Raw genomic sequence first — 23,472 nt, forward strand, 5'->3', positions numbered from 1 at the left:
GAGCTGAATTTCCAACTTCTGCCTTGCCATGTTTGAATTCCTCATAGGCTGCACTTATATACATATGGTACTATGCAGTTAATAATGTTGATACGAGGGGCAGCTAGGTGGCACAGTAGATAGAGCACCAGCCCTGGAGTCAGAAGGACCTGAGTTCAAATCCGGCCTCAGACACTTAACTAGCTGTGTGACCCTAGGCAAGTCACTTAACCCCAATTGCCTCACCAAAAAAAAAAAAAAAGAAAAAGAAAAAAAAGAATGTTGATACCACCCACAATGTACATAATGCTTTATGAGTAACATGGGATTTTAAATGTGTTATTCCATTTGATTCTCACAATAAATCAAAGGAAACAAGGAGACGGAGCTGGTGGCTCAGTAGATAGAGCACGGGGTGTGGAATCAGGAAAACCTGTGTTCAAATCCGCACTCAAACACTTCCTAGCTGTGTGACCTTCTGCCTCTGTTTCTTCTGCTGTAAAGTCATAAATGTAAACTATGGAACTATGTAATCATAAATGTAAACTAGGAAACTTATGAATTAGTGGCTCAGAAACAGTACACAGGGTATAGTGGTCAAGTAAGTAGAACCAGGCAAACATTAGATACAGTGGCCACAATAATGTAATTTAAAAATGTTAAAAAGTATCTAAGTGTTGTGAAATTAGAATGACCAATCCTGTCCGTGGAGAAGAGATGAGGAAATTTACCTTCCTCCTTCTGTTTGGGGAGGTAAGAGAATGGGTGCTGTTCTATCATATGCTTCCATTGTCTATTAGTTTTGCTTAATGGTCTTCTGTTGTTGCAAGAAAAGGCTCCCTGGGTAGGCTGATGGGTGGATACATCTGTCAAAATGGCTGTGATACAAAAATAAAAGGTATCAATGAATGTGCAAATCCAAGCAAAGTAGATTAGAAAGGTGAGAGACTAGAAGTATGAAAAACAGTTAGGTAGCTCATAAAAGTACCTAGGCAAGAGGTGGGGAGACTTGAATGTGGCTAGTTGGTAGTGGCAGGTGAAGATCTAGGGCAGATATTAGAGATATTGGAAGGGTCAAAATCACAGGAGCTGGCACTTCATTGAAGGTGTGCAGAGAGGCAGTGGTAAGAGTCAAAAATGACTGAGATACTGAGCTTAGTTCAATGATTGGGTGGTGGGTCTAATCAATAGAAGTAAAAAGTTAAGGAGGAGGGAGGATATATAGGGGGGGGAAGGATAAAATCAGATTTCCATTGAGTTCTAGTAGGTGCTAGGTGCTGATGGGTCATCTGGATGGATCTACCCAATAGGGAGTTGTAGATTTGGGAACAATTTATGAGGCAGTGATATTTAAAACCAGCTATTATGACAATTGGGCAGCTAGGTGGTTCTTTAGTGCATACAGTACCAGACCTGAAGTCAGGAAGACTCATCTTTCTGAGTTCAAATCTGGCCTCAGACCCTTTGTAGTTGTACAAACATGGGCAAGTGACTTACCCCTGTTTGCCTCAGTTTCCTCATCTGTAAAATGAGCTGGAGAAGGAAATGGCAAAGCATTTCAGTATCTTTGCCAAGATAATCCCAAATGCCAAGTTGGACACAACCAAAACAATTCAACAACAACAACAGAAATTATGTCAATTGATAGAGAGTAAAAAGGACTGAGAAAAGTGTCTTTATGGAATGTCCACACTAAAAGAGACGCATAAGGAAAAGAAAGTACTTAAAGAGACAAAGGAGGAATGACGGAAGATACAGATGGAAGACTAGGAGAAATCATTGTCAGTACTGGACAAAAAAAATTATCTTTTGGTGATTTTTTCCATCTCCTTAGTTATCAAGCAATAAGAAATAGCTTCATTAAGCATGCCAGACTCCTTTCCAAGCTTTCAAGTTGCTAATTCTAACCTTTTGGAGGCTAAGCATCTAATTCAACAATTGTTGTTCAGAATCTACTATATACACAATGTTTGTGATAGAAAGATTTTGTTGTAATATGCCCCCAAAAGCTTATATTCTACTATGGGAAAAATGATAAAGATAAATACATGAACGTATATACGTGTGTTTATATGTGTAAGTGGTATATGCACATATGGTATGTATATATGTGATATGTGAATGTTATTTGTGTGTATATATTTGGGTATATGTGCATAGGTATAAATTATATGAATATATAATATATATGCATATGTGTATAGCTATAATAATACACATGTATCCACAATGAATGTATTAATATACATATCAATATAAATGCATATGCTCACATATGTATAGGTATACATTCATATTTATCTTTATATTCACGGTTGTACTTTTGTACTTATACACTGTCATAAGTGGAGGAGAGGGGCAGCTAGGTGGCACAGTGGATAGAGCACTGGCCCTGGAGTCAGGAGGACCTGAGTTCAAATCCGACCTCAGACACTTAACACTTACTAGCTGTGTGACCCTGGGCAAGTCACTTAACCCCAATTGCCTTGCAAAAAAAAAACCCCAAAACATAAATGGATGAGAGAGCACTTATTTGTGGGAAATCAGGAAAGGCTTCTTAAAGGAGGTGCCACATGAGAATCCAGACAGCCAAGTTTGTTAGACTTGTGTCTTAAATAAGTATCTGTTGGCCTGAGATATTTATATTGCCTTTGGGGCTTAGTCTTTGACATTTCTTGAGCTTTCTTTGCTTCATTGTTATATTTGGCATCAGCTGCGTTTTCTGGATAGATAATTTCTGGATAAGTGAGGGATATGCCTGCATAGCTAAGGCCATGACATGTGACCGATGTGGGATGCTGGGGGTTACATGTGACTAGTGCCTCAGTTTTCTAACTCTTAGGTGAAGTGACGGACTGCTTAGCCTTCCCAGGACTGACCTATTTTGTTTTAGCTATCGTAAAATCACACAATTGTTTCCCTATTAAATTATATATCGATTTAAAGGTGCTTTATGACCTGAGACCTTATTATCAGGATGATTTTCCTCCCTCCCTAACAGCCCACTGGGAAACTTCATAGGTATTATTACCTCTTAATTAGGACTCCTTAAGACGGTAACAGCTTCATTTGCTGGCTAAGAGATTGGTTTCTGGTGTAGAATCAGGAGGAGGGGGTGGTAGAGGAGCTTACCAGGAAATCATAACATGTCTTATGAGTAAAGAGAGAGAGGCAGGAACATAAGATGCAGAGGCCAAGGTTTTATCTTGAAACAATGAATAATTTCCTAACATTTAAAGCTGTCTCACAAAACAATGAGTTGTTCACTTATAGAGACTGTCAAACAAAAGCTAAATGAATATTTGGGGAACATGTTGCAGGGGTGGTTCCTGTTCAGGTACAAACTGGACCAGTGACCCCTTCCAAGTCAGAAGTTCTTTAGTTCTTTGATGGCTGTCGATACACTCATCTTGAGTGGTTGCATAAGGAGCTTCTGGGGTTCGGGGACAACGTCTGCTCTAGGTTGGGCTGCGGCCTTGGTGCAGTGCTGTGGACATAGAGGTAGGGTCATGTTTGATCTTATTTGTAGGGGAAATGAATATCATTTCAGGGTGCTAGAAAGGGAATCCTTGGTTCAAGTAGTGTCTCTTCTGCCTTTGTTTATATCTGAAATTTCTTTCTGTGAGACCTATTCTTCCCGGTTGAGGCAGGAGGCTTAACATGAAATTCCCTCTGAGCAAAGGAACATAGTGATGTAGTCCTATCATGGGTTAAATGACCTATCAGAATCTCTTTTGAAAGAAGGTTTTAGGAGGGGATGGCCATGCAGCAATAATAGCTTGTATTTATATAGCACCTTAAGGTTGGCAAGGTCTTTATTTATGCTAAGTCATTTGATTCTCTCAACAACGCTGTGAGATAGCTGTGATATTATCCCCATTTTACAGATGAGGACACTGAGGACCAGGGACTTTAAGTGACCTACCCAGATTTTCAAAGCTTTTAAGTGTCCAAGGCAGGATTTGAACTCGGGTTTTCTGAAGTCAAGTCCATCATTCTATCCACTGTACTTCCTAGGTTCCTACCCAAAAGAAAAATAAGCCTCCATGAAAAAGAGGAAACTATTTTTTAAAATCAATAGGTGGGTTAGGAAGCTCTCTCTGTCTCTGTCTCTCTCTATTATCTGGTATCCTAAATGTAGCATCTCACAACCATGCTCTCAGTTTGTAGTAAGACAAACCATCCCAGAGATGGTTGTGATAAGTGGTCTCCAAATCCTCACCAGCTTAGATGAGCCCTAACTTTCACAGACACATACAGAGAACTGGGATACCATATGCAATTCCCTACTTCCTCAGGATACAATAAGCATCACACAGGTCTATTGGCCCAGTGAGTAGCACTTCCCTCAATGACCCTTCTGTATTCTGTCAGATTTAACAACTATTATCTGGGAAATCCAGGCAGGCCATTTAACAAAACATTGGCAGACATCTGCCTCTTCCCTCTCTGGGGTAGACTCTTGTTCCTTCTTTTTTTCCCCCAGGAAATTATGTCTTTTCAGCTGAATTTTTCATTCTTACACCTCCTCTCTTCCCACCCCAGCCTCTGTGCCCCTTGTTATAACAACAACAACAACAACAACAACAACATTGAGCTGCAAGAATGGCGTGAGAACAAATGGGCTCGTACCTGGGAGTAAAATCATAGAATGGTAGAGCAGTTGGGGAGCCATGGAGTCTCTCTGTCCAACTCTCCAACTTGTATGAGGACAATACTGGGCAGGAAAGGTGAAGTGAACAATCAGGATAACTCAACTAGTAATCCATAAGGCTTGGCCTCCTCAATCCAAGTTCTCAGGCTACAAATCCAATGTTCTTAAATTATTAATAACAATTGCTAGCATTTATATAATGCTGTAAGGTTTGCAAAGTGCTTCCCTCATATTATTTTATCCTCACAACAACATTGGGACATAGGTTTTATCATATTCCCAATTTTTCAGATAAGGAAACTGAGGCCAAAAGGTTAATTGTTTTGTCCAGGAATACATAGTATCCGTGGCAGAATTCGAACTCAGGTCTTCCTGACACCACTGTCCAGCATTCTAAGTGTTAGACCCCCTAGCTGTCTCTTTTTAGCACATGCTTTCTATAACACTCATCCTCTCATTCTTTTCAGTGTGACCATTCAAGTAAAGCCATCCTCATTTATCTCTAAATGAGGCAGATCGATTTAGTGTCAGGAATACCATGAAGTATAAGGTTCAAATCTAGTATTTCTTTTTATTTGTGCATGAGCTAGGGCAGGTCATTGAACCTTGGTTTCCTTATCTATAAAATGGGGATAAATGCTTCTTAACACATTTCTTAAAAAGCTCTTATGTAAAAAAAAAGCCTTATGTAAATATTCGCTCTTACAATTTTACCTTTTGTATACTCAATGCCTACTAGTGCCACCATAAAGAAGTAATAGAAATGATTTTTAAAATATTTTTATACAAGACGTTCTAGGAATACGAAATAGTTTAAACAAAGGACCTGAGAAGAAGTTGGGGGGAGTGGGGTAGTGCAGGTTCAAAGAAAAGTGAGAAACGCTGTTTGGCATAAACATAGAGCAGTGTGAGATAAAAGTAGAAAAAGAAATGATGGAACCAGATCAGAGAGGGTGGGAGAAAGGAGATGTTGGGGCCTTGAATGCCAGGATTAAGACTTTAGTTTGAAATTTATTTAGTAGGCCAAACAAAATTAGGAGATGAAAATTTCTCATCTGAGTGAAATTATTTGGAGGAAATTTTAGGTACCAGACCAGTCTGGAGCTAATCTCAAAAGACAGAAAACAAAATATAGATTTTTAAAAAAATTTTCTGCCCCTGCCCAGTGCCTGCCAAAAAAAAAATTAGAGAAACAAAGTTGGAATTTATCATGGGCAACATGGGTGAATGAATAAGCCAGAGGCCCAAAGATCAGGGTGGGGTATAGTCTTGGAGCCTCTGCTTATTCTTACAGCCCTCTCTGGGCTGAGCACAAAGCACCCACTGAGAGGGACACCCACCGAATGTGTGCCCATAGCATTCAGCAGTGATTAACTGAGCAGAACTGGATTGGCCCTTGGCCCATTGGAGAAAAATCAAACCCTCCAAACAATTCCAGAACCTGTCAGTGCTCCAGTGATTTGATTGGCTATTTGTCCTCAGGCCCTAAAGAATCAAAGGGGAGGGGTAGGGTCTGGTGGCAGCTCGGTGGGGTTAAAGGCTAAAATTGTAGCTATACTGTCTAAGATATATAATGAGTGGTCGCCAATAAATTATAAGCTTTAGCAAGAGTTAGGCTTTTAAGGATTTATTGAGGAGAATAAGAATTTGGTAAAGAGAGAGAGAAAGGCCTGATTCATCTATCTATTAAAGGGAGAGAGAATTCCTAGCTCCGCTCTCCACCAGAATCCACATGAAAGAGAGAGGAGAGAGAGAGAAAGAGAGAGAGAGAGAGAGAGAGAGAGAGAGAGAGAGAGAGAGAGAGAGAGAGAGAGAGAGAGAGAGAGAGAGAGATTTTCTTGCACATTAGTTTGGCTGGCTGTCTTTTTCTCTGGCTCTGTCTTTCTCTCGGCCTGTTTTTCTCTGTGGCCATCTGTCTACCTGTCTGTCTGTATGTCTCTTTTTCCCTGGCTCTGTCGGTGTCTCTATGTCTGTCTGTCTTTTGGCCCTGTCTATTTATCTGCTTCTGGCTGGCTGGTTTTGTCTCTTTGTCTGGCTTTCTATCTTGTGGCTCTGTCCGTCTCTCTCATTGCTTATTTATCACTTAATCTGGTCATTCTAAGGCATTTCACTTCCACAATTATATGTACATATATATTCATTTGTGTATATGTATGAATAGACACATATATGTATATGTATATATACATAAATACACATACACGAAGAGAGAGAGAATGAACAATGTGGCATAATGGATAGTCTACCCTGAAGTCAGGAAGACCTGACTAATGTATCTGAATTGGATTAAATAACTGGAAGTCAGAAAGAACTGACCCAAAGTCTCAGCTGAGAAATATACTTACTATGTGATTTTTCAGCAGGTCACTTAAACTCCCAAGGCTCCGGGTATATGAAAATCAGATGCCAACTTGTGTTAGTGGAGGGAATTTCCTCTTTTAGGTGTCCCCTGTACCAATTAATCGCAGGTCCAGTCCCTATGCCTTTATCTCGCTGTCTTTGTCTCTAGAAGGTAACAGCAATGAAAATGAGAATGCTAGACACAGATAGACAGACAAATGTACAAACTAATGTGTAATAAAAGAGGGCTGAAGGAAGGGAAGACTGGGGGTTCTACAGAGCTGTGATGAGCCTACTTTTTATGTACTCGCAATTTAACCTCAGTTTCCTGAAGGTACAAGACCATCTCTCCTCTACCTTCTTTGAGACTTGATGGAAGCAGTATGGGAAGGGATGGTTGACATATTCTGAGCTTTCCTGTGGACACAGCAAAGAGCCCCACCGTTTGACAGGCCTCTCGTCTGGTTAAGTCAGATTCAACTGGAAATGTGTTCAGTTGGAAATAGTTTCAATAAAAGCCTGAGCCAGTGAATGTAGAAAAGTAAAACTCAAACATCAGTTAAATGTGACATGTTGTTATTTTTCTCACCTCAGCTGGTCCTGATGCAGTCAGTTATATTAAGTAAATAAAATGACAAACAATGGGACAGAGGTTTAGTTGATTTGTTCCCGGTATCTTCTGGACACAGCTTCCTTCTCTGCATACTGAGGGCTTTAGAAAAAGAGATGAATTCAAAGACTGGGACCAGTTCTAACATACTTTTAAGGTTTCTCAGGGTTCTAATGTTTCAATTTGGAAGGCCCCTTCTCGCTTTAGCATTCTTTGGACCAAGGTTCCTTCTTCTTCTAATATTGTATTGTGTATTCTGAAGTCCCTTCAGTGTTGACATTTTGTATTCTAAGAGTTCTTTCCAGCTCTAATGTTCTATGGCCTGGGTTCTAACATCATTCTAGATGTAAGAGTCTGTCATTCTTGTTTTTTTTAGGAGATCACTGCACTAGGAGATAACCTGAACTTCTAGCACTTTTTATAAAGAGAGGTCATGGTGGCACCTATAGCTATTACCTATATTGATATAGATTCAGATAGATACTAATATATAGATTCATCTATCCATATAGATATCTATTTATATTGCTATATGATGATATACATATCTATATGATATCTGCATGATAGGTACAGGTAGAAATCTATATCTATCTATCTATCTTATATAGATGTAGAATTAGATATATATCTATATATAGACAGATCTAGATAGAGCTATCTATATAGTTTTTTTTTCCATATCTATCATCCATCTCTCTCTGTCTCTCTGTCTCTGTTTCTCTTTCTCTCTGCAAACTTTGTAGATTCCTGGTACCATTGGAGTCTTTCCAAAATGAATTTATTCAGTTCCTCTAACTTTAATCTTGAGTCTCCAAATCCTTATTATTCTTTAATTTCAATATAATGACCCCCAATAATAAAGTCTATTTTTTCTGGTTCAAGCTTTGTGACCCTGGGCAAGTCATTTAACCAATGCCATTTTATCTCAGTTTCCTCAACAATAAAATCAGGATAATAATAACTTCTACTTCACAGATTTGTTGTGAGGAAGAAACAAGGTAATATTTGTGAAAGCACTTAACATCATGCCTGGCACAGAGCAGTAATTTGATAAATGCTTATTCCTTTTCTTCCCTCCCCCTTCATGACCTTTCCTTTCACTTCCTTTCCTAGGACTTGGAGTAAGGAAGCCCTGGAATCAGAAGGACATGAATTTTCATTCTTTCTTGGATCTTTCATGCCATCAACGCTTTAGAGGGGAGCTGGAGGTCATCTAATCCAACTCTCCCATTTAAAAAATGAGGAAATTGAGACCCCTTGAAGTCATGGGGACACAGGGTCATAGATTGAGAGCTAAAAGGGACCTTAGAATCCAGTGAATCCAGCTCCCTCATTTTACAGAGGAGGAAACTGAGTCCTGGGGAGGTGATCCATTTCCCAAGACCCCATAGCTCATGAATATCCAGGCCTAGATTTGAACCCAGTTCTTCTTAACTCCATGTCCAGACCTCTGTTTACTATAATTCTAAATTAGGTGATTCATCTAACATCATAGAAGTAGAAGGCAACAGAACTAGAATTCGAACCTGGGGTCTTTGACTCCAAATTTTTCATGACCCTGTGCAAGTCTTACTTTTTCTGAGCTACAGTACCCTTAAGAGAAAAATGAAGATAATAATAATACTTCCCCCAAAGAGCTGTTGTGAGGATTAGATGAGATAACATGTAAAATATTTTGCTATCCTTAAATCCAGTGATCTCTTGTTATTGTTATATGGTGGATGTTATTGGGATTGACCCAAACTCTGGGCTGAAAACTGGATCCTAGAATCCTAGATCCTAATTCTCCTGCCACCTCTGAGCTCAGAAGAGTTACCTTTGGTCTCAGTTACTATGGTGACAACAGCTGTTTCCACTGTGATCCACTTCGATTGTGACTTGCAGCTTGGGCTAACTGCGGTTACCAGTTGAAATGATGAGAGCATAAACTCTCATTTTCTGATGAAAACCTCAGAGAAATATCAGTGCATCTCTTGGTCTGACCTTGCATCCCCAAACAATGAGCACTGAGAAGCAGTATTCACCTGTGGCCAGGGCTTAAGCATTCAAGAATGATTTGGTGTAGGACAAAGCCTCAATTGATGGGGACTCAGATGACCTATGTTTCTTAGTCCCCTGCCATTGCATTAAACACATAAACTGAAAAAGAGCAGGGTAGTTGAGAAACAAGAAGGAAGTAAGGAAAGGGATTCCTACAATAGAATCTTCTTCTCCTTTTTTTTTGAGAAACATTGTCTTCCATAAACAGATGAATTTATGCTCCTTGCTTATTTTTAGCAAGAGTAAGAACCCTAGAGGAGTGTGGGAGAAGGACAATATAGCAGTTTGGAACCACAGTAAAGACAGAACCTTTAAATCCCTTCCTGTGCCCATTGTGTCTGCAGGTATTCAAGAAGCCAGTTTGAGTGGCCTGTGGGCATTTTTTTTTCCTTCTGTTTTATGACAATAGTGTACTAAATTAAAGAAACCTCTTTGTCACAGTACTCAATCTCCAGGAATCAGAACTGGGGACCTAGAAAAGCAAATCGAAGCACTAGAAGCAACTTGGATCTGGTCCTATCAAAACTGAATACCCATGTGGCTTTCTCTTACAGGCATCAGATCTACATAATGGAGGGGGCTAAGATTTCCTCGTAGAATGTGGCACATCAGCTGAGCAGCCTCCCTAACTGCTCCCTAACCTTTCCTTGCCATTACTGTTCTGAGAAGAACTTTGATCAGTAAAGACTAGTTGAAAAATGCGCGATGCACCATAGCATGGATTAGTTTTCCAATTTGTCCCTCAGTACCCTGGGGAGACTTTGATTACTGGAGTGCATACTTCATGGAAAATATTCAATATAGATATTAATTTCTCTATGACACTTTTGTGGATTATGATGTTCATGAAGATGAAATGGTAAACCCTGCTTTGATACATTTCATGATAGGTAAATGAACTTAAACTTGTATTTCATATATATGTATATATATATACATGAAAAATACATATATATGCATACATAACATAAAGGCTATATGCATGCAGTAGATATCTAGACATGTATATGTCAACATATATGTACATGTTGCATATTATAATGTAAGCTTATATGTTAAAAATTATATTATAATGTATTACATATGTTACAAATAGTAATTACATTATAATGTTATCTTTTAATAATGTTATAACATGAGGGGCGGCTAGGTGGCGCAGTGGATAAAGCACTGGCCCTGGAGTCAGGAGTACCTGAGTTCAAATCCGGCCTCAGACACTTGACACTTACTAGCTGTGTGACCCTGGGCAAGTCACTTAACCCCCATTGCCCCGCAAAAAAAATAAAATAAAATAATGTTATAACATATAACCATATAATTCTATATAGATATGTCATATTATAATGATATCTTTATTGTTTAATTATATAATACTTAAGAATTTTGGGATTCTTTTTGCCATTCTAAAGTATATAGAGCAGTACTAGAAATGGCAACATCTTTTTTATTGGTGTGATTATAACAAGGATCACATTCCCCCTTTTCATGAGTCTTACTGAACTCTTTGATTCTATCTTTCCTCCCTCCTTTCTGACAGGCTTTGTCATGTCACACTTCCACTTTCTGCAACTGCATCTGTATTCACCCCTACGGCTTTTACTTTCATCTGTTCAGTATTTACTGGTTCTGTCCTGTAAGCCAAAGTTACATTCTAGAGCAGTGTAGCAGAACAGTGGTGACAGAAAGTCTAACTTTTATTTTTAATTCTATGGCCCATTGCCATATGATAAAACGCTGTTTTACATCCACCTTTGACCCAGGATGGCTTCTAGTCGATGGCCCTGTGTGCCAAAGGGTGAGATTAATTTCAGAAGGAGTTCTTGAAAGGCCTTTTAAGGGCATTTAGTTAGGTTTATAGTGTTATGGATGATAATCGTTGATTACATTTCCATACTACTCAGCCCACCTCTAGAATACCAATTAACTTATAGTCTTAAATTCAATGTCAGCATAGTACCTTTTAGGATAAAATGTAACCCTTTAAAAAGTAAAATGCTTCTAGGATAGAAGAATAAATTTTTAAATCCTTGTAATTGGACTAGAATATTTTTTCAGACTATTTAGAACATTTCCAGGTGTCTCCTGAAATTACCTTCCTTATATGTTTATTTGGAGCATCTTATTACATCCTTGGACTAATTGCCCAGATTACAGATTGTCAAAATAAAAATTACAGATTATAAGAGATTTTTTTAAAAGGAAACTGGGGTGGAAAGAGTTCTGACTTATAGCATTTGAGGGTTTGGGTTGTTTCTTTTTTTTTCTAAAAGTAAATTCTATAAACTGAAAATATTTTGTTTCATTTCTTGAATATTTTCCTTATAGAACCAGTTTCAACACAGAAATCTGAGTGTGAAATCTTGTCTTTAGCTCTGTACAGAATGTAACAAATCAGAATGATCTCATGTAGAACCTACTTTCTGGAGGTAATGTAGAAGCTAAATGTTTGCTTCACAAAGACTAAAAAATTCCCCAAAATGCAGTTTGTTGTAAATAGAAGCTCTTTGCACAGATTAGAAATGTATTTCTATATTTATCATCTGAATTTCAAGCTTCATATTTCCTTTTTCTTCCCCAGGAAACACACTTTGGTAACTATTCATGGAATTTAAAATTGAGTATACTTGGCTAGTATTAATAAGTGCAAGGTCAAACCTCTTCTAACCTCTAAGAGTTGAATTGTGCTTGCCTCCTAATGGAGGTATGGAAGGATGGGACCAGGTTAGTTTCTTTCTTTCTTTCTTTCTTTTTTTTTAAAGTGAGCAGTTGGGGTTAAGTGACTTGCCCAGGGTCAGACAGCTAGTAAGTGTTAAGTGTCTGAGGCCAGATTTGAACTCAGGTACTCCTGACTCCTGGGCCGGTGCTCTATCCACTGCACCACCTAGTTGCCCCCAGGTTAGTTTCTAATCTTGTTCTTTAGGCTTCATGTCTGACTGATGAATTTAATCTTGCCAGTGACTGACATTCCAGGTAACCAGATAAATATTGAGCCTCAGTGGTCCTATCCCACCTTTTCCTGATGGGCTTAAGCCAATTGATCTCTCCCTCTTTCTTTTTTTAAAGCCAATTGATCTCTAAAAGCCCTACCTAACTCCAAGTGGTTAAATCTTGTGTTTTTAAAACTTCCATTCCATAGTTGGATCTCAGAGTTAAGGACATTTCAGAGAAATTTCAATTTAATGCCACACCAGACTTCTACTTTTTAGAGATGAGATAGGAAAAATTATATATAATCTTTGGGATTTGAAGCTTTGAGCAGAACACCTTAGTAAGATTGATGGAGCAAATGTATCAATTTAGTTTCCAATTATTTTCTTTTATTAATCTTAAGTATACTTCATTTATTTTTTGTAAGAAAACCAACATTCTAGAAAATAAAAACTCTTTTGTTCTAATTATACACACACACACACACACATATTTTTTTTTTAAGTAAGAACCTTAAAAACATCTTAAATTTTCTGGCCTTACAGTCTGTATTCCCATTCTCTAAGGGAATCAGTGCTTTCCTCCTCTCGTTCTTGCCTGTCTCTTGGATGACCAAGTAATCAATTTGTGAAGCCAAGCAACACAGAAATGTAGTTCTTTGGGGGCTTCTAATTTTTCTGTTGTTATTACTGAGGGAGACAACCAGACCACAGCAAGAGAAACTTTTTATTGCTTAAGGCAGAGTTAGGAGAAACCTTGAATAGCCCTTGTGTCAGCCAATTGCTTCTTCAGCATAATCTCTCTTGTGTCTATTATTTTTATAAATAAATGCTTATTTCTATATTTTGTTTTTATATTATCTCCATTTCTTGGTGTGTCCTTTTATCTTTTTCTTCCCAGAGAGCCATCCTTTTTCTTATGTCCATTCTATCCTTTTGATTTTATCCTCTCTTCTCTATTTCTACTGTTGCCATACCAGCCCTGACCCTCATTGCCACCTATTAAGACTATTGCAGTAGTCTCCTTGTAGATGGTTCCATACCAGAGCTAGAAAATTTATGCATTTGCTGATGGGACTATATCTCTACTCTGCTCAAAGCCATCTTTAGTGGGACTGAGGCACCAGGGATAACTAATATTGTTTTTTTGTGTGTTTTTTTAAATTAATAACATTAACTGGACTATAGTTTGTTTTGTTTTGACACTACAGACATTTCACAAATATGATCCATGGAAACTCCCCCAAAATCATTTCCTAAAGTAAAATAAAATAAAAATAAATAATAAATTAGCAAAACATCTTAATAGTGAGGTTATAACCATATAGTACTTCACTTTCGACTTTTGTACTTTATTATCAATTTTTAACAAAAAGGAAAGATGTATGCTTAGACTTTGCTAATAAGGTTTTATTACCTTTTAGTAATTTTCCCTTTTATTCATACTGTAGTCCTTGTACCCATTTTTTCTTTTCCTTTTGTATTCACATATTCCCATGTTTCACTGAATCCTTCATACATGCCATAAGTTTTGGTGCAGTAATGTCCCACTGTAGTCATATAATACAGTTAGTTTAGTCATTCCTTTGTCATAGCTTATCACCAAAACTTTATCACCAGCAAGACTACTGTTTATACACACACACACACATACACATATACATATACACATACATATACATGCATATATAACATATATACACATATCTATATATACATATATAAGCATCTTATACATACTGTTTGTCTATATATGTATATGTACACACATGCATCATGCATTCATGCATACACACACATGTACCACTTGTGTATATACATGAATACATACATATGTCTTGTAGTAATTTACCTCCTTGAATTAAGAAAATGGGATCTCTGAGTTAAAGTTATGGAAAACTAAGTGGCTTTTCTTTTATGATTCTGTATAGTTTTCCCAAATAATTAAACCATCCTACATTTGCACTATCAGTGAAAGGGAAAAACCTATCTTCTCACAACCCTTCCATATAGAATTTTCACATTTTACTCTGTTAATTTAATATTGTGAGAGGATACCTTGGATTATTTTAAATTATAATTAATAGTTTGCATTTATTTTTCGGAAACTCTCTGTAACCTTTGATCAATTATCTATTGGAAAACATCTATTTACATATTTATGTCAGTGCCTTATAGAATTTGGATGTTAGACTTTTCTCAGAAATATTTAATGCAAATCTCACCTCTCCCCCATCCGTAAGTTTTCTTCTAATTTGCCTACCTTTATTTTGGTTGTACTAAAGTTTTTTTTTTAATTTATATCATCAAAATTATTTATAACAATCTTTTGTAATATTCAATCTCATGCTTGGTTATGACGGGTTGTTGGAAATACAAATATTATATGCCCCTCTAATTATATTTTATAGATAGATTTTTAAAATATTTAAGTAATTTATTGAGTTGGAGTCTATTGTAAGAGTGTCAGACTCAAGTAGAAAAGAATCCCTGAAGCCTGTGTATTGACTTAGAAAACCACAAATGAACATTACCTGTGTTGTGTGTAGTTTTATTTATTTTTATTAAACCTTTCCCAATTATGTTTTTTCTGACTTTGGCCAATTTTTGACACTTCTTGTGTAAGGTACCAGTATAAAACTTTTTTTTTTTTCCGAAATGCTCTCCATTTCACCCTTCTTCCTGAGTTCCAAATCTGAGATCTAAATTTGGTTTGTACATTTTAGAATGAAAAATGGCTTTTTATTTTTACATTCTTTGCAATACAGATACAGGCAACCAGCAGGATATTGCCTGAGGGCAATAGTGACCCCCGATTATAGATAATCAATACACATTAATTGGTCAACAAACATTTAATAAGTGTTTGATATATGTCAGATAGTAAGGGATATGCCAGGGATGTGTTGGTAAGTACTTAATACCTGGGGGCAGGGCACACTTTTAAGTTTAATTTGGATTATTAACATTTTCTCCATCATTGTCTTAAGTCTGAACAATCAAAAAAAATATTAAGTCCTGATTGTAGCATCGGCTGATATTTGAAATTGAAATATTGACACTGAAAATGTAACAAATGGCTTCCACCCGCTGGTGTGAGCTGACCCCAGAACACAAATGGATTTGGCCTGGGTGGTCTCTAACTAAATCCTAATATAGGGACCCTTAGAAGTAGACCTTCTTCATGTCAGATGTTGTTTGCCTTAGATCGTGTTAAGTTTTATGATGGAGATGCTTAAGAATGTCGGTTCGTGTCAATTTAGATGGTAAATTTCTTTGAGACGGGAACATTAACACAGAGACAGTACCTCAAGAGAAAACTAGCACATAATGCTGAAAGGAAAATTGGAACATTGCAAGATTCCTCCTTGGTTTTAGAGTTAGAGGACCTAGGTTCAAATCCTTAGTCTTATACTGACGACCTGTGTGACCCTAGAAAGATCATTCCAGCTGTCTGCCTCTGTTGCTTCACATGTAAAATAAGAGGTAAGAAGAAGGTGATCCCTGAGGTCCCTAGCCAAAAATCTGTCATTCCTTAATATCTAAAGCCTCATACAAGTCCAGATCCTGTGATATGCAACTAGATTGCATAATGGCTGGAATGTTTTACCTGGGGTTAAAAAGCTCTACTTTTGAATTCTGTCTCAGACATTTACTAGTTAGTTCTGTGACTCTGGACCAATCACCTGACCTTTCTCAGGCTCATTTTTCTCATCTGTCAAATAATACCTACCTTACAGTACTGTAAGCCTTGAATGAGATTAGGTAGGTAGGTAGGTAGGTAGGTAGGTAGGTAGGTAGGTAGGTAGGTAGGTAGGTAGATCGATAGATAGATCGATAGACAGACAGACAGACATGGATAGATATACAGATATATAATCTTGCAAACCATGAAGTATTATATAATATTATTGTTGTTACCATATGATATAAGTTTAAATCTACTCCAACACCAGATAAATGACCTTTAAAATGTTTTGTTTGCGTGGTACAAAGTGATAGAGCCTGCATTCAAGTCCAGTCCATGTGACCTTGGACAAGTCCTCTTAGCCTCTTCAAATCTGTTTCCTTATCTGTGAAATGGTCTTTTCTAGCCCTAAATCTAGGATATATGACCCATGACTTCTCTGAGTTTCTGTTCCTCTCTTAGAAGATGAAGCCCCTAGCCCTTGCTTTTTCTCCTTGGTAGGATTGCAAGGATGCAAGTGCTTCATAAACCTAAAAGCTTTTGACAAATGTGAGCTATTTTTACATGACTTTCCCAGCACGGGTGCTTCCCCACCCACCTAATCTGGCTTGATTTTCCCTGGAAGTAAGCACCGCCATTCAAAAAGCTTTCCTTTCTAAATGTCGCCATTAAATAAATAGATGCTAAAATTGTGGTAAAACAATTTGTTTTTGAGCTTAAAGAATAAGGAGAAGGGGGAGGGGGGGTCACAAACCTAGGAGTGATTTGTGCATATTGAATTTTAAACTAGCAAGGAGAAAAGTTGGAGTGATGTTTAGAGTTAGGAACATGGCTTTGCGGGCCTTGCTCACTGCTATACCAAGTGGAGGGGTGCATACAAATGGCCCTAATTAATTTTTCAGTAGAAAGTCAATGCTCCATGCATACTGATGCTCACGGTACTGGAGGGAAATGGGTTTCCCCTTAATTACCAAAGAAGGCATAGACTTCTGCATTTACTGACTTAGAGAAGCATGGGAAGATGTACAATATACAAGATATGAGGTAACAACTGGGCTTCTTATGGGCCATGAAGATCTAAAGCCTGGTCTATGGGTAGAACTATAACTAGTGTGGTGAGTAGAGCTTTAGCTCTAGGATACAGAAATTGAAAGGATGTTGGATAGTGTCTATGGAACCAAGTGAGCTTACTGGAGAGTTAACGAGAATGGAGTGCTCAAGGATGACTGGCACCTCTGGTACGAGGACTTGCTGAGGCATTTTCAGGGCTTCTTATCCATCTTTGGTATCTACCTGACACTCAAGTCTCATCTGTGGCTCAAAGAAGCTGTAGCATGCACAGTGACCACACCCCAGTAAACCATCTCAGCAAATGGATTAAACCAGGTTGAGTTTAAATTATGGGTCTCAAACCCATTGGTGAGTCAGGGAAGTGTCTACCCCTAGCATGTGAAGACCCTGCCCCAGAGGAATGGGTGGATGATAACGATTTATTCAAATGGTCACAAAATCAGTTAAAGCAGGCTTCCTAGGGATTTCAGTGCATTTTATTAGGAAAGTCATTTCAGCTCTTCCTCTTCGCCATCTTCCTGCCTCTCGCAGCCATGAAGGTCGAGCTGTGCAGCTTCAGCGGGTACAAGATCTACCCGGGTCACGGGAGGCGTTACGCCCGCATGGACAGGAAGGGTTTCCAATTTTTGAATGCAAAATGTGAGTCTGCATTCCTTTCAAAGAGGAACCCTCGGCAGATCAATTGGACTGTCCTCTATAGAAGAAAGCACAAGAAGGGACAGTCGGAAGAGATTCAAAAGAAAAGAACCCGCCGGACAGTTAAATTCCAGAGGGCCATCACTGGGGCTTCTCTTGCTGATATAATGGCCAAGAGGAACCAGAAACCTGAGGTTCGAAAGGCCCAATGAGAACAAGCCATCAGGGCTGCCAAGGAAGCAAAAAAGGCTAAGCAAGCAACTAAGAAAACAGCCGGATCTGCTGCTAAGGCTCCTACAAAGGCAGCACCTAAACAAAAAATTTGTGAAGCCAGTGAAAGTTTCTGCACCCCGAGCTGGTGGAAAACGTTAATTGTCTACTAAATTGGACTAAGTAAAATAAAATTTAAAGCAACGACAACAACAACAAAACAAACAAAACCAAAACAAAACAAAACAAAAAAAAGAAAGTCATTTCAGGGTCACCTAGGTGGCACAGTGGATAAAGCATCAGCCCTGGATTCAAGAGTACCTGAGTTCAAATCTGGCCTCTGACACTTGACGCTTATTAGTGACCCTAGGCAAGTCACTTAACCCTCATTGCCGAGAGAGAGAGAGAGAGAGAGAGAGAGAGAGAGAGAGAGAGAGAGAGAGAGAGAGAGAGAGAGAGAGAGAGAGAGAGAGAAGGGGAGGGAGGGAGGGAGGGAGGGGCTGACAACTTTGTGCAACTCTGCCTTACTTAAATCTAATTCACTCATAAGTCAAGGTATCACCCCAAGATGTCATTGAATGAAGGACAAACAACAATGAGTTTTAAAATAGCGTGATATCAAGTGGTTTTCTTCATCCCTTGTCCCCAAACAATGACCCTCAGATGGACTTTCCCCCTTCTGGTTCGGTCTCTTGTGGTGGGCTTTGCAGCAATGACCACAGGTATTTGAAATTTTCTCTACCTATCTTTCCCATCCCACCAATTATAGTCCCTAAGTGTTTAAATGGAACATTGTTTTCAGTGGTTTGGGGTTTCTCTCTGAGCTTTCTATCTTTTATCTTGATTGAAAAACAATTCTGAAAAAAATTTAGAACTTTGATCAATGTACTAATAAACAAAAAATGAAAAGAATGAAGATGAAACAGGCCTCTCAACTCATGGCTCATAAACAAAATGAAGAAAGAAACAGAGTTTCAGAAATGGTCAGTGTGGAGATTTGTTTTGTTGGCCTGTGTATCTATGTATTGATGGCTTTATTTTTTGTTTTGTTTGGGGTTTTGGTTTTAATATGCTCAGCAGAAGCAGGGACATGGGGAAGTAGTCGGGGGGGGGGGTCAGATTGATTAAAGATGTTGGTTAACTGAAAATATCAGATTTAAAATGATAAACTTTTAACAAAAGCAACAAATAAGTATCCACCTCATAAGATTATAGTGAGGGAAGCAAACCTTTTCCAAAGGTCAATTCAAATCCCACTTCCTACAGGAGCCTTTTCTGATCCTCTCCCCAACACTCACTCCATCTGCAAGTGTTCCTCCACTCACCTCCAATTTACCTTGGATATATTTTGTAATTACTGCTTTAAAAGAAATTAAACCTGTGATTTCCCTCGTGAGCTGAACTTGCAAGAGGGAAGTGTTTTTTACCAGTGCAGGTCATTACCTCTTCTGTGACTTAGACTCTTGGCTTCCAATAAGACATTAAGAAACTTGCCCAGAGTCACAAAACCAGGATATATTAGAGACAGGGCTTGAACCCATGTCTTCTTGATTCTGTGGCTGGCTCTTCTCCACTAGCTCTGCAGTCTTATTTCTATACCTAAAGTTTTCCCCCAATAGAACACAAACTCCTTGGGAGTGGGAATATTTTTAGAAATCTCCCAGCCAAATATAATGCCTGGTACATAGTAAGCTTTTTGTAACTATTTGTTGGTTGGTTAATTGACTGCAGAAATATCATGTATTATTATTCTAAGGTCCTTTGTAATGATTAGAATTTATGAGTCCTGACGGCTAAAGTGATATAGCAGAAAGGATGCTAAACTGAGGTTCTGGAGACTTGAATTCAAGTCCTAAGGCTACAAATTACTCACTGTGTGCCCAAGTCAAAGTATCATAGATTGGAGGTGGAAGGGACATTGAAGATCATTAGCTCCACTTTGTATATTCTACTGGCAAAGAAACTAAGGTATGAGTAAATGAATTGGATCACCTAAAGTTCCCCAGTAGGGAGCATCAGAGCCTAGACTCATCCTCATGTCCTCTGGCTTTATATGCAGGGCTTTCCCCAATACTGTGTCATTATACTTTACAGAAGCACTGTTCTCTCACCTGTAAAATGGCAGCTGTAAGACTTGCCTTACCTATTTCCCCAAGGTGTTGGGCTAACTCAGTGGCTTCCAACCATTTTGAGTATAAGAATTCCTTCATACACACACACACTTATATATGCACATGCATATATACACACACAGATATACACGTTATATATGTGTAACTCTGTGTGTATATTAACACACACACACACACACACACACACATATATATATATATATATATATATATATATATATATATATATATATATATATAATCTCATGGAACTCCCACATGATGGCATATATACTTTTAAAGAATTAAATAATTATTATAATTTTACTGACCATTAATTTATAATTTATAAGTTGATAGTTATAAAATTTTTATAATTAAAAAATGATTATACTATCTACATTTGAAAACTAGTAATGCATGGGCAGGAAGCACAATTATCTAGTATTTACATGAGATGTTTGCTTGTTTGAGAATTCATTCTTCCCTTGTGATAATTCTGCAGTATCTAAGCTTCTGGGTCCCACAGGATGAGTGTCACTGGATGAGATGATATATGTGCCTCTTTCTAGTTATAATTATCTTTGAAGCAATTACTCTCATTAAGTCCATAGGTTTTTGTTTGTTTTGTGATTGAAATCATTTTCTGGTTCTGAATGAATCCCCTACAAAGACCTATGGCTGTTCTGAGCTCATTACATGATATTGCCAAAACTGTGGCTGTTCTTAATTTCCCTCTATATCCTTCAAAGTTTTGAAATTTCTAAATTGGCTTTTGTCTAGTTAACCCAGAAATAATCATTCTTCACACTGGGCTCTGAACACCAATAATTTTCACTGAGTCAGTATGTAAATGAAATATAAAAGCACACGAGAGAGAGAGAGAGAGAGAGAGAGAGAGAGAGAGATTGAGATTGAGAGATTGCAAATCATGTGGTGTATGGATTTGGAAATTGAAAAGTACAGGCACCTAAATGTCACTTCCCACCATCCACCCCCATCATATCTGAAGAGTTGTAGCCACAACCTCTACCAGGTGGAATATATTGAGAGATCTCAGAAGAGATCTCATTTGTACCAGGAATGCTATGAACCAGCTATTGAATGGTTCCTTGCCACTCATAGGACTTTTTTAGCTGGAAGGGTCCAAAATAAAAATAAGCTAGGCATCACTCCCCACCTCCATTTTACTGATGAGAAAGTTGAGGACAGATGAGGGTAAATGGCATATCCAAAGTCACACAGATAATTAGCTCTCACTTAATGGAAACAAGGCAATCAGAGGTTCCCTGCCTCTGCCTCTCATGGAGCTCCCATGTTTCTCCAGTTTCTCAGGGATTAGTGGGCATGAGGAATAATTGATCATTTAACTTCATGTTTTCCCAGCTGAAAAAAAAAAATCCAAAATTATCTTCAGTTTCCAAATCTCTATAAAACAGGTTACCACCCAGTATAATTAACCCAGAAGAAATCACAAGTATGTCTTTCTCCCTAGAATCATAAATTGGCTGGACTTGCAGAGATCTTCCAATCCAGCTGCTTATTTTTGTAAACAAACGGAGGCCTCATGATAGAAGGTACCCTCAGGCAACCCTCGTTATTATCACTATTTGAAAGATGAGGAATCTCAGGCTAGAGATGGACAGTGACTTGATCAAGGTAGCCAGGGTCAAGGTTACCTGACTACTAGGGTAGCAAATTTTCCATCATACCCCACCACCCTTCTTGCCTGGGGATCTGAAAGGCTTTTCTCTCTCTGACCTACATTTCCTTCTCTGAAAAATAGCCTACTTGGACAAGGCACAAAGATAACAGCCACATTTTTTTTCAGGAGTGCCACTGGTCTTTCTTGTTCGTATGTTCATTATATTCTTTTCAAACCAGATGTTCTTCTTCAAGCTCTTTAAAACCTAATAGTCATCACATAGAAGGGGAAGGGGGGCCACCTCAACCAGAATAAAAATATCCCCTATCATAACCCTCCTGGGCGATCATCTAGATATCGTTTGAGGACCTCCAATGATGGGTAACTTAATCTTTCCTCTGGCATCTCCTTCCCTTTTTTCTAAGAGTTTTAATTGTTTGAAAGTTTCTCCTGCAAAATTCTTCCATTGACCAATTTTTTTTCCATATTGGGGCCATTTGTACTGGGCTATTACAAAATGATGCCTTAGGGTAGAAAGGAAGGACTCATTGCCCCTTCACCAACTGACAGCTGTTTGGGCTACTTTGGTTTTGCTGTATTATAGTTTCTCACTAAGTAGGTAAACTACAGTCATTGAATGACAAACTCATAGAACTGCAGCTTTGAAAAGGCATCCAATTTATCCCATACATGAATAGGATTTCTCCTCTATGACATCTCTGAAACCTCCTCTACTGGAGAAGGATAGTTACTTAGGTATTACCTCCCCCACAAGATCGTAGTGGGACAATCACTTGGGAAATCTTGAAGCATAATAGAAATGGGCACTATTAATATCACTCGCCTTGACTTTAGTTATTTAATTATTGGCTAACGTCCATAATTTATTATGTCTCTAATTTTGCACCAATGGTGCTCTTGTTTGGGGATTTTTTTTTCCTTGCCCATCTATGATTTTCACTAGGTTATAACTATAAGGAGATGGACCTGCAAGTAATAATTAACAAGGCTGGTGCCATTCCTTCTTATAATTCCACTCACCTCTACTGTAAATAATGTCTTGTCTTTCTTTTAATAATGATCTTTAATCTATGAGTATTAAGTTCTTTAATCTCCCCTGTGTCACTTATAGCCTTCCGTTATTTTATCTTTCTTGGTATTCCCATCTTCATTTATAGAATCAGGGAATCTCAGAGTTGGAAAGAGCAGCACTGGTACCTTTCCTTTTATACATTCTGGATCAGAGTTTCAAAACATATACACTCATGGGATCATAAGATTTAGAAAGGATCTCAGGCATATGTCATCTACTGCCCCCTTCCCCTCTTCCTCCACAATTTTTTTTTTTTGGTGGGGCAATGAGGGTTAAGTGACGTTTCCAGGGTCACACAGCTAGTAAGTGTTAAGTGTCTGAGGCCGGATTTGAACTCAGGTCCTCCTGAATCCAGGGCCAGTGCTCTATCCACTGCGCCCCCTAGCTGCCCCCGCCATATACATTTGATACATGAAAGAAACTGAGGAGCAGCTAGGGGGCGCAGTGGATAGAGCACCGGCCCTG

The 23,472-nt window shown here is 38.3% G+C and overlaps 1 protein-coding gene and 1 pseudogene across 4 annotated transcripts in view; both read left to right on the forward strand.

Moving 5' to 3' along the window:
* SORCS2 (sortilin related VPS10 domain containing receptor 2) overlaps nt 1-23,472 on the forward strand; it is a 1,257,082-nt gene that overhangs the window by 588,732 nt on the left and 644,878 nt on the right. The window lies entirely within an intron of this gene.
* On the forward strand, nt 17,827-18,320 carry LOC122731239 (annotated as a pseudogene).

This window comes from Dromiciops gliroides, chromosome 6 (genome assembly GCF_019393635.1).
Source record: "Dromiciops gliroides isolate mDroGli1 chromosome 6, mDroGli1.pri, whole genome shotgun sequence".
In the NCBI taxonomy this organism is placed as follows: Eukaryota; Metazoa; Chordata; class Mammalia; order Microbiotheria; family Microbiotheriidae; genus Dromiciops; species Dromiciops gliroides.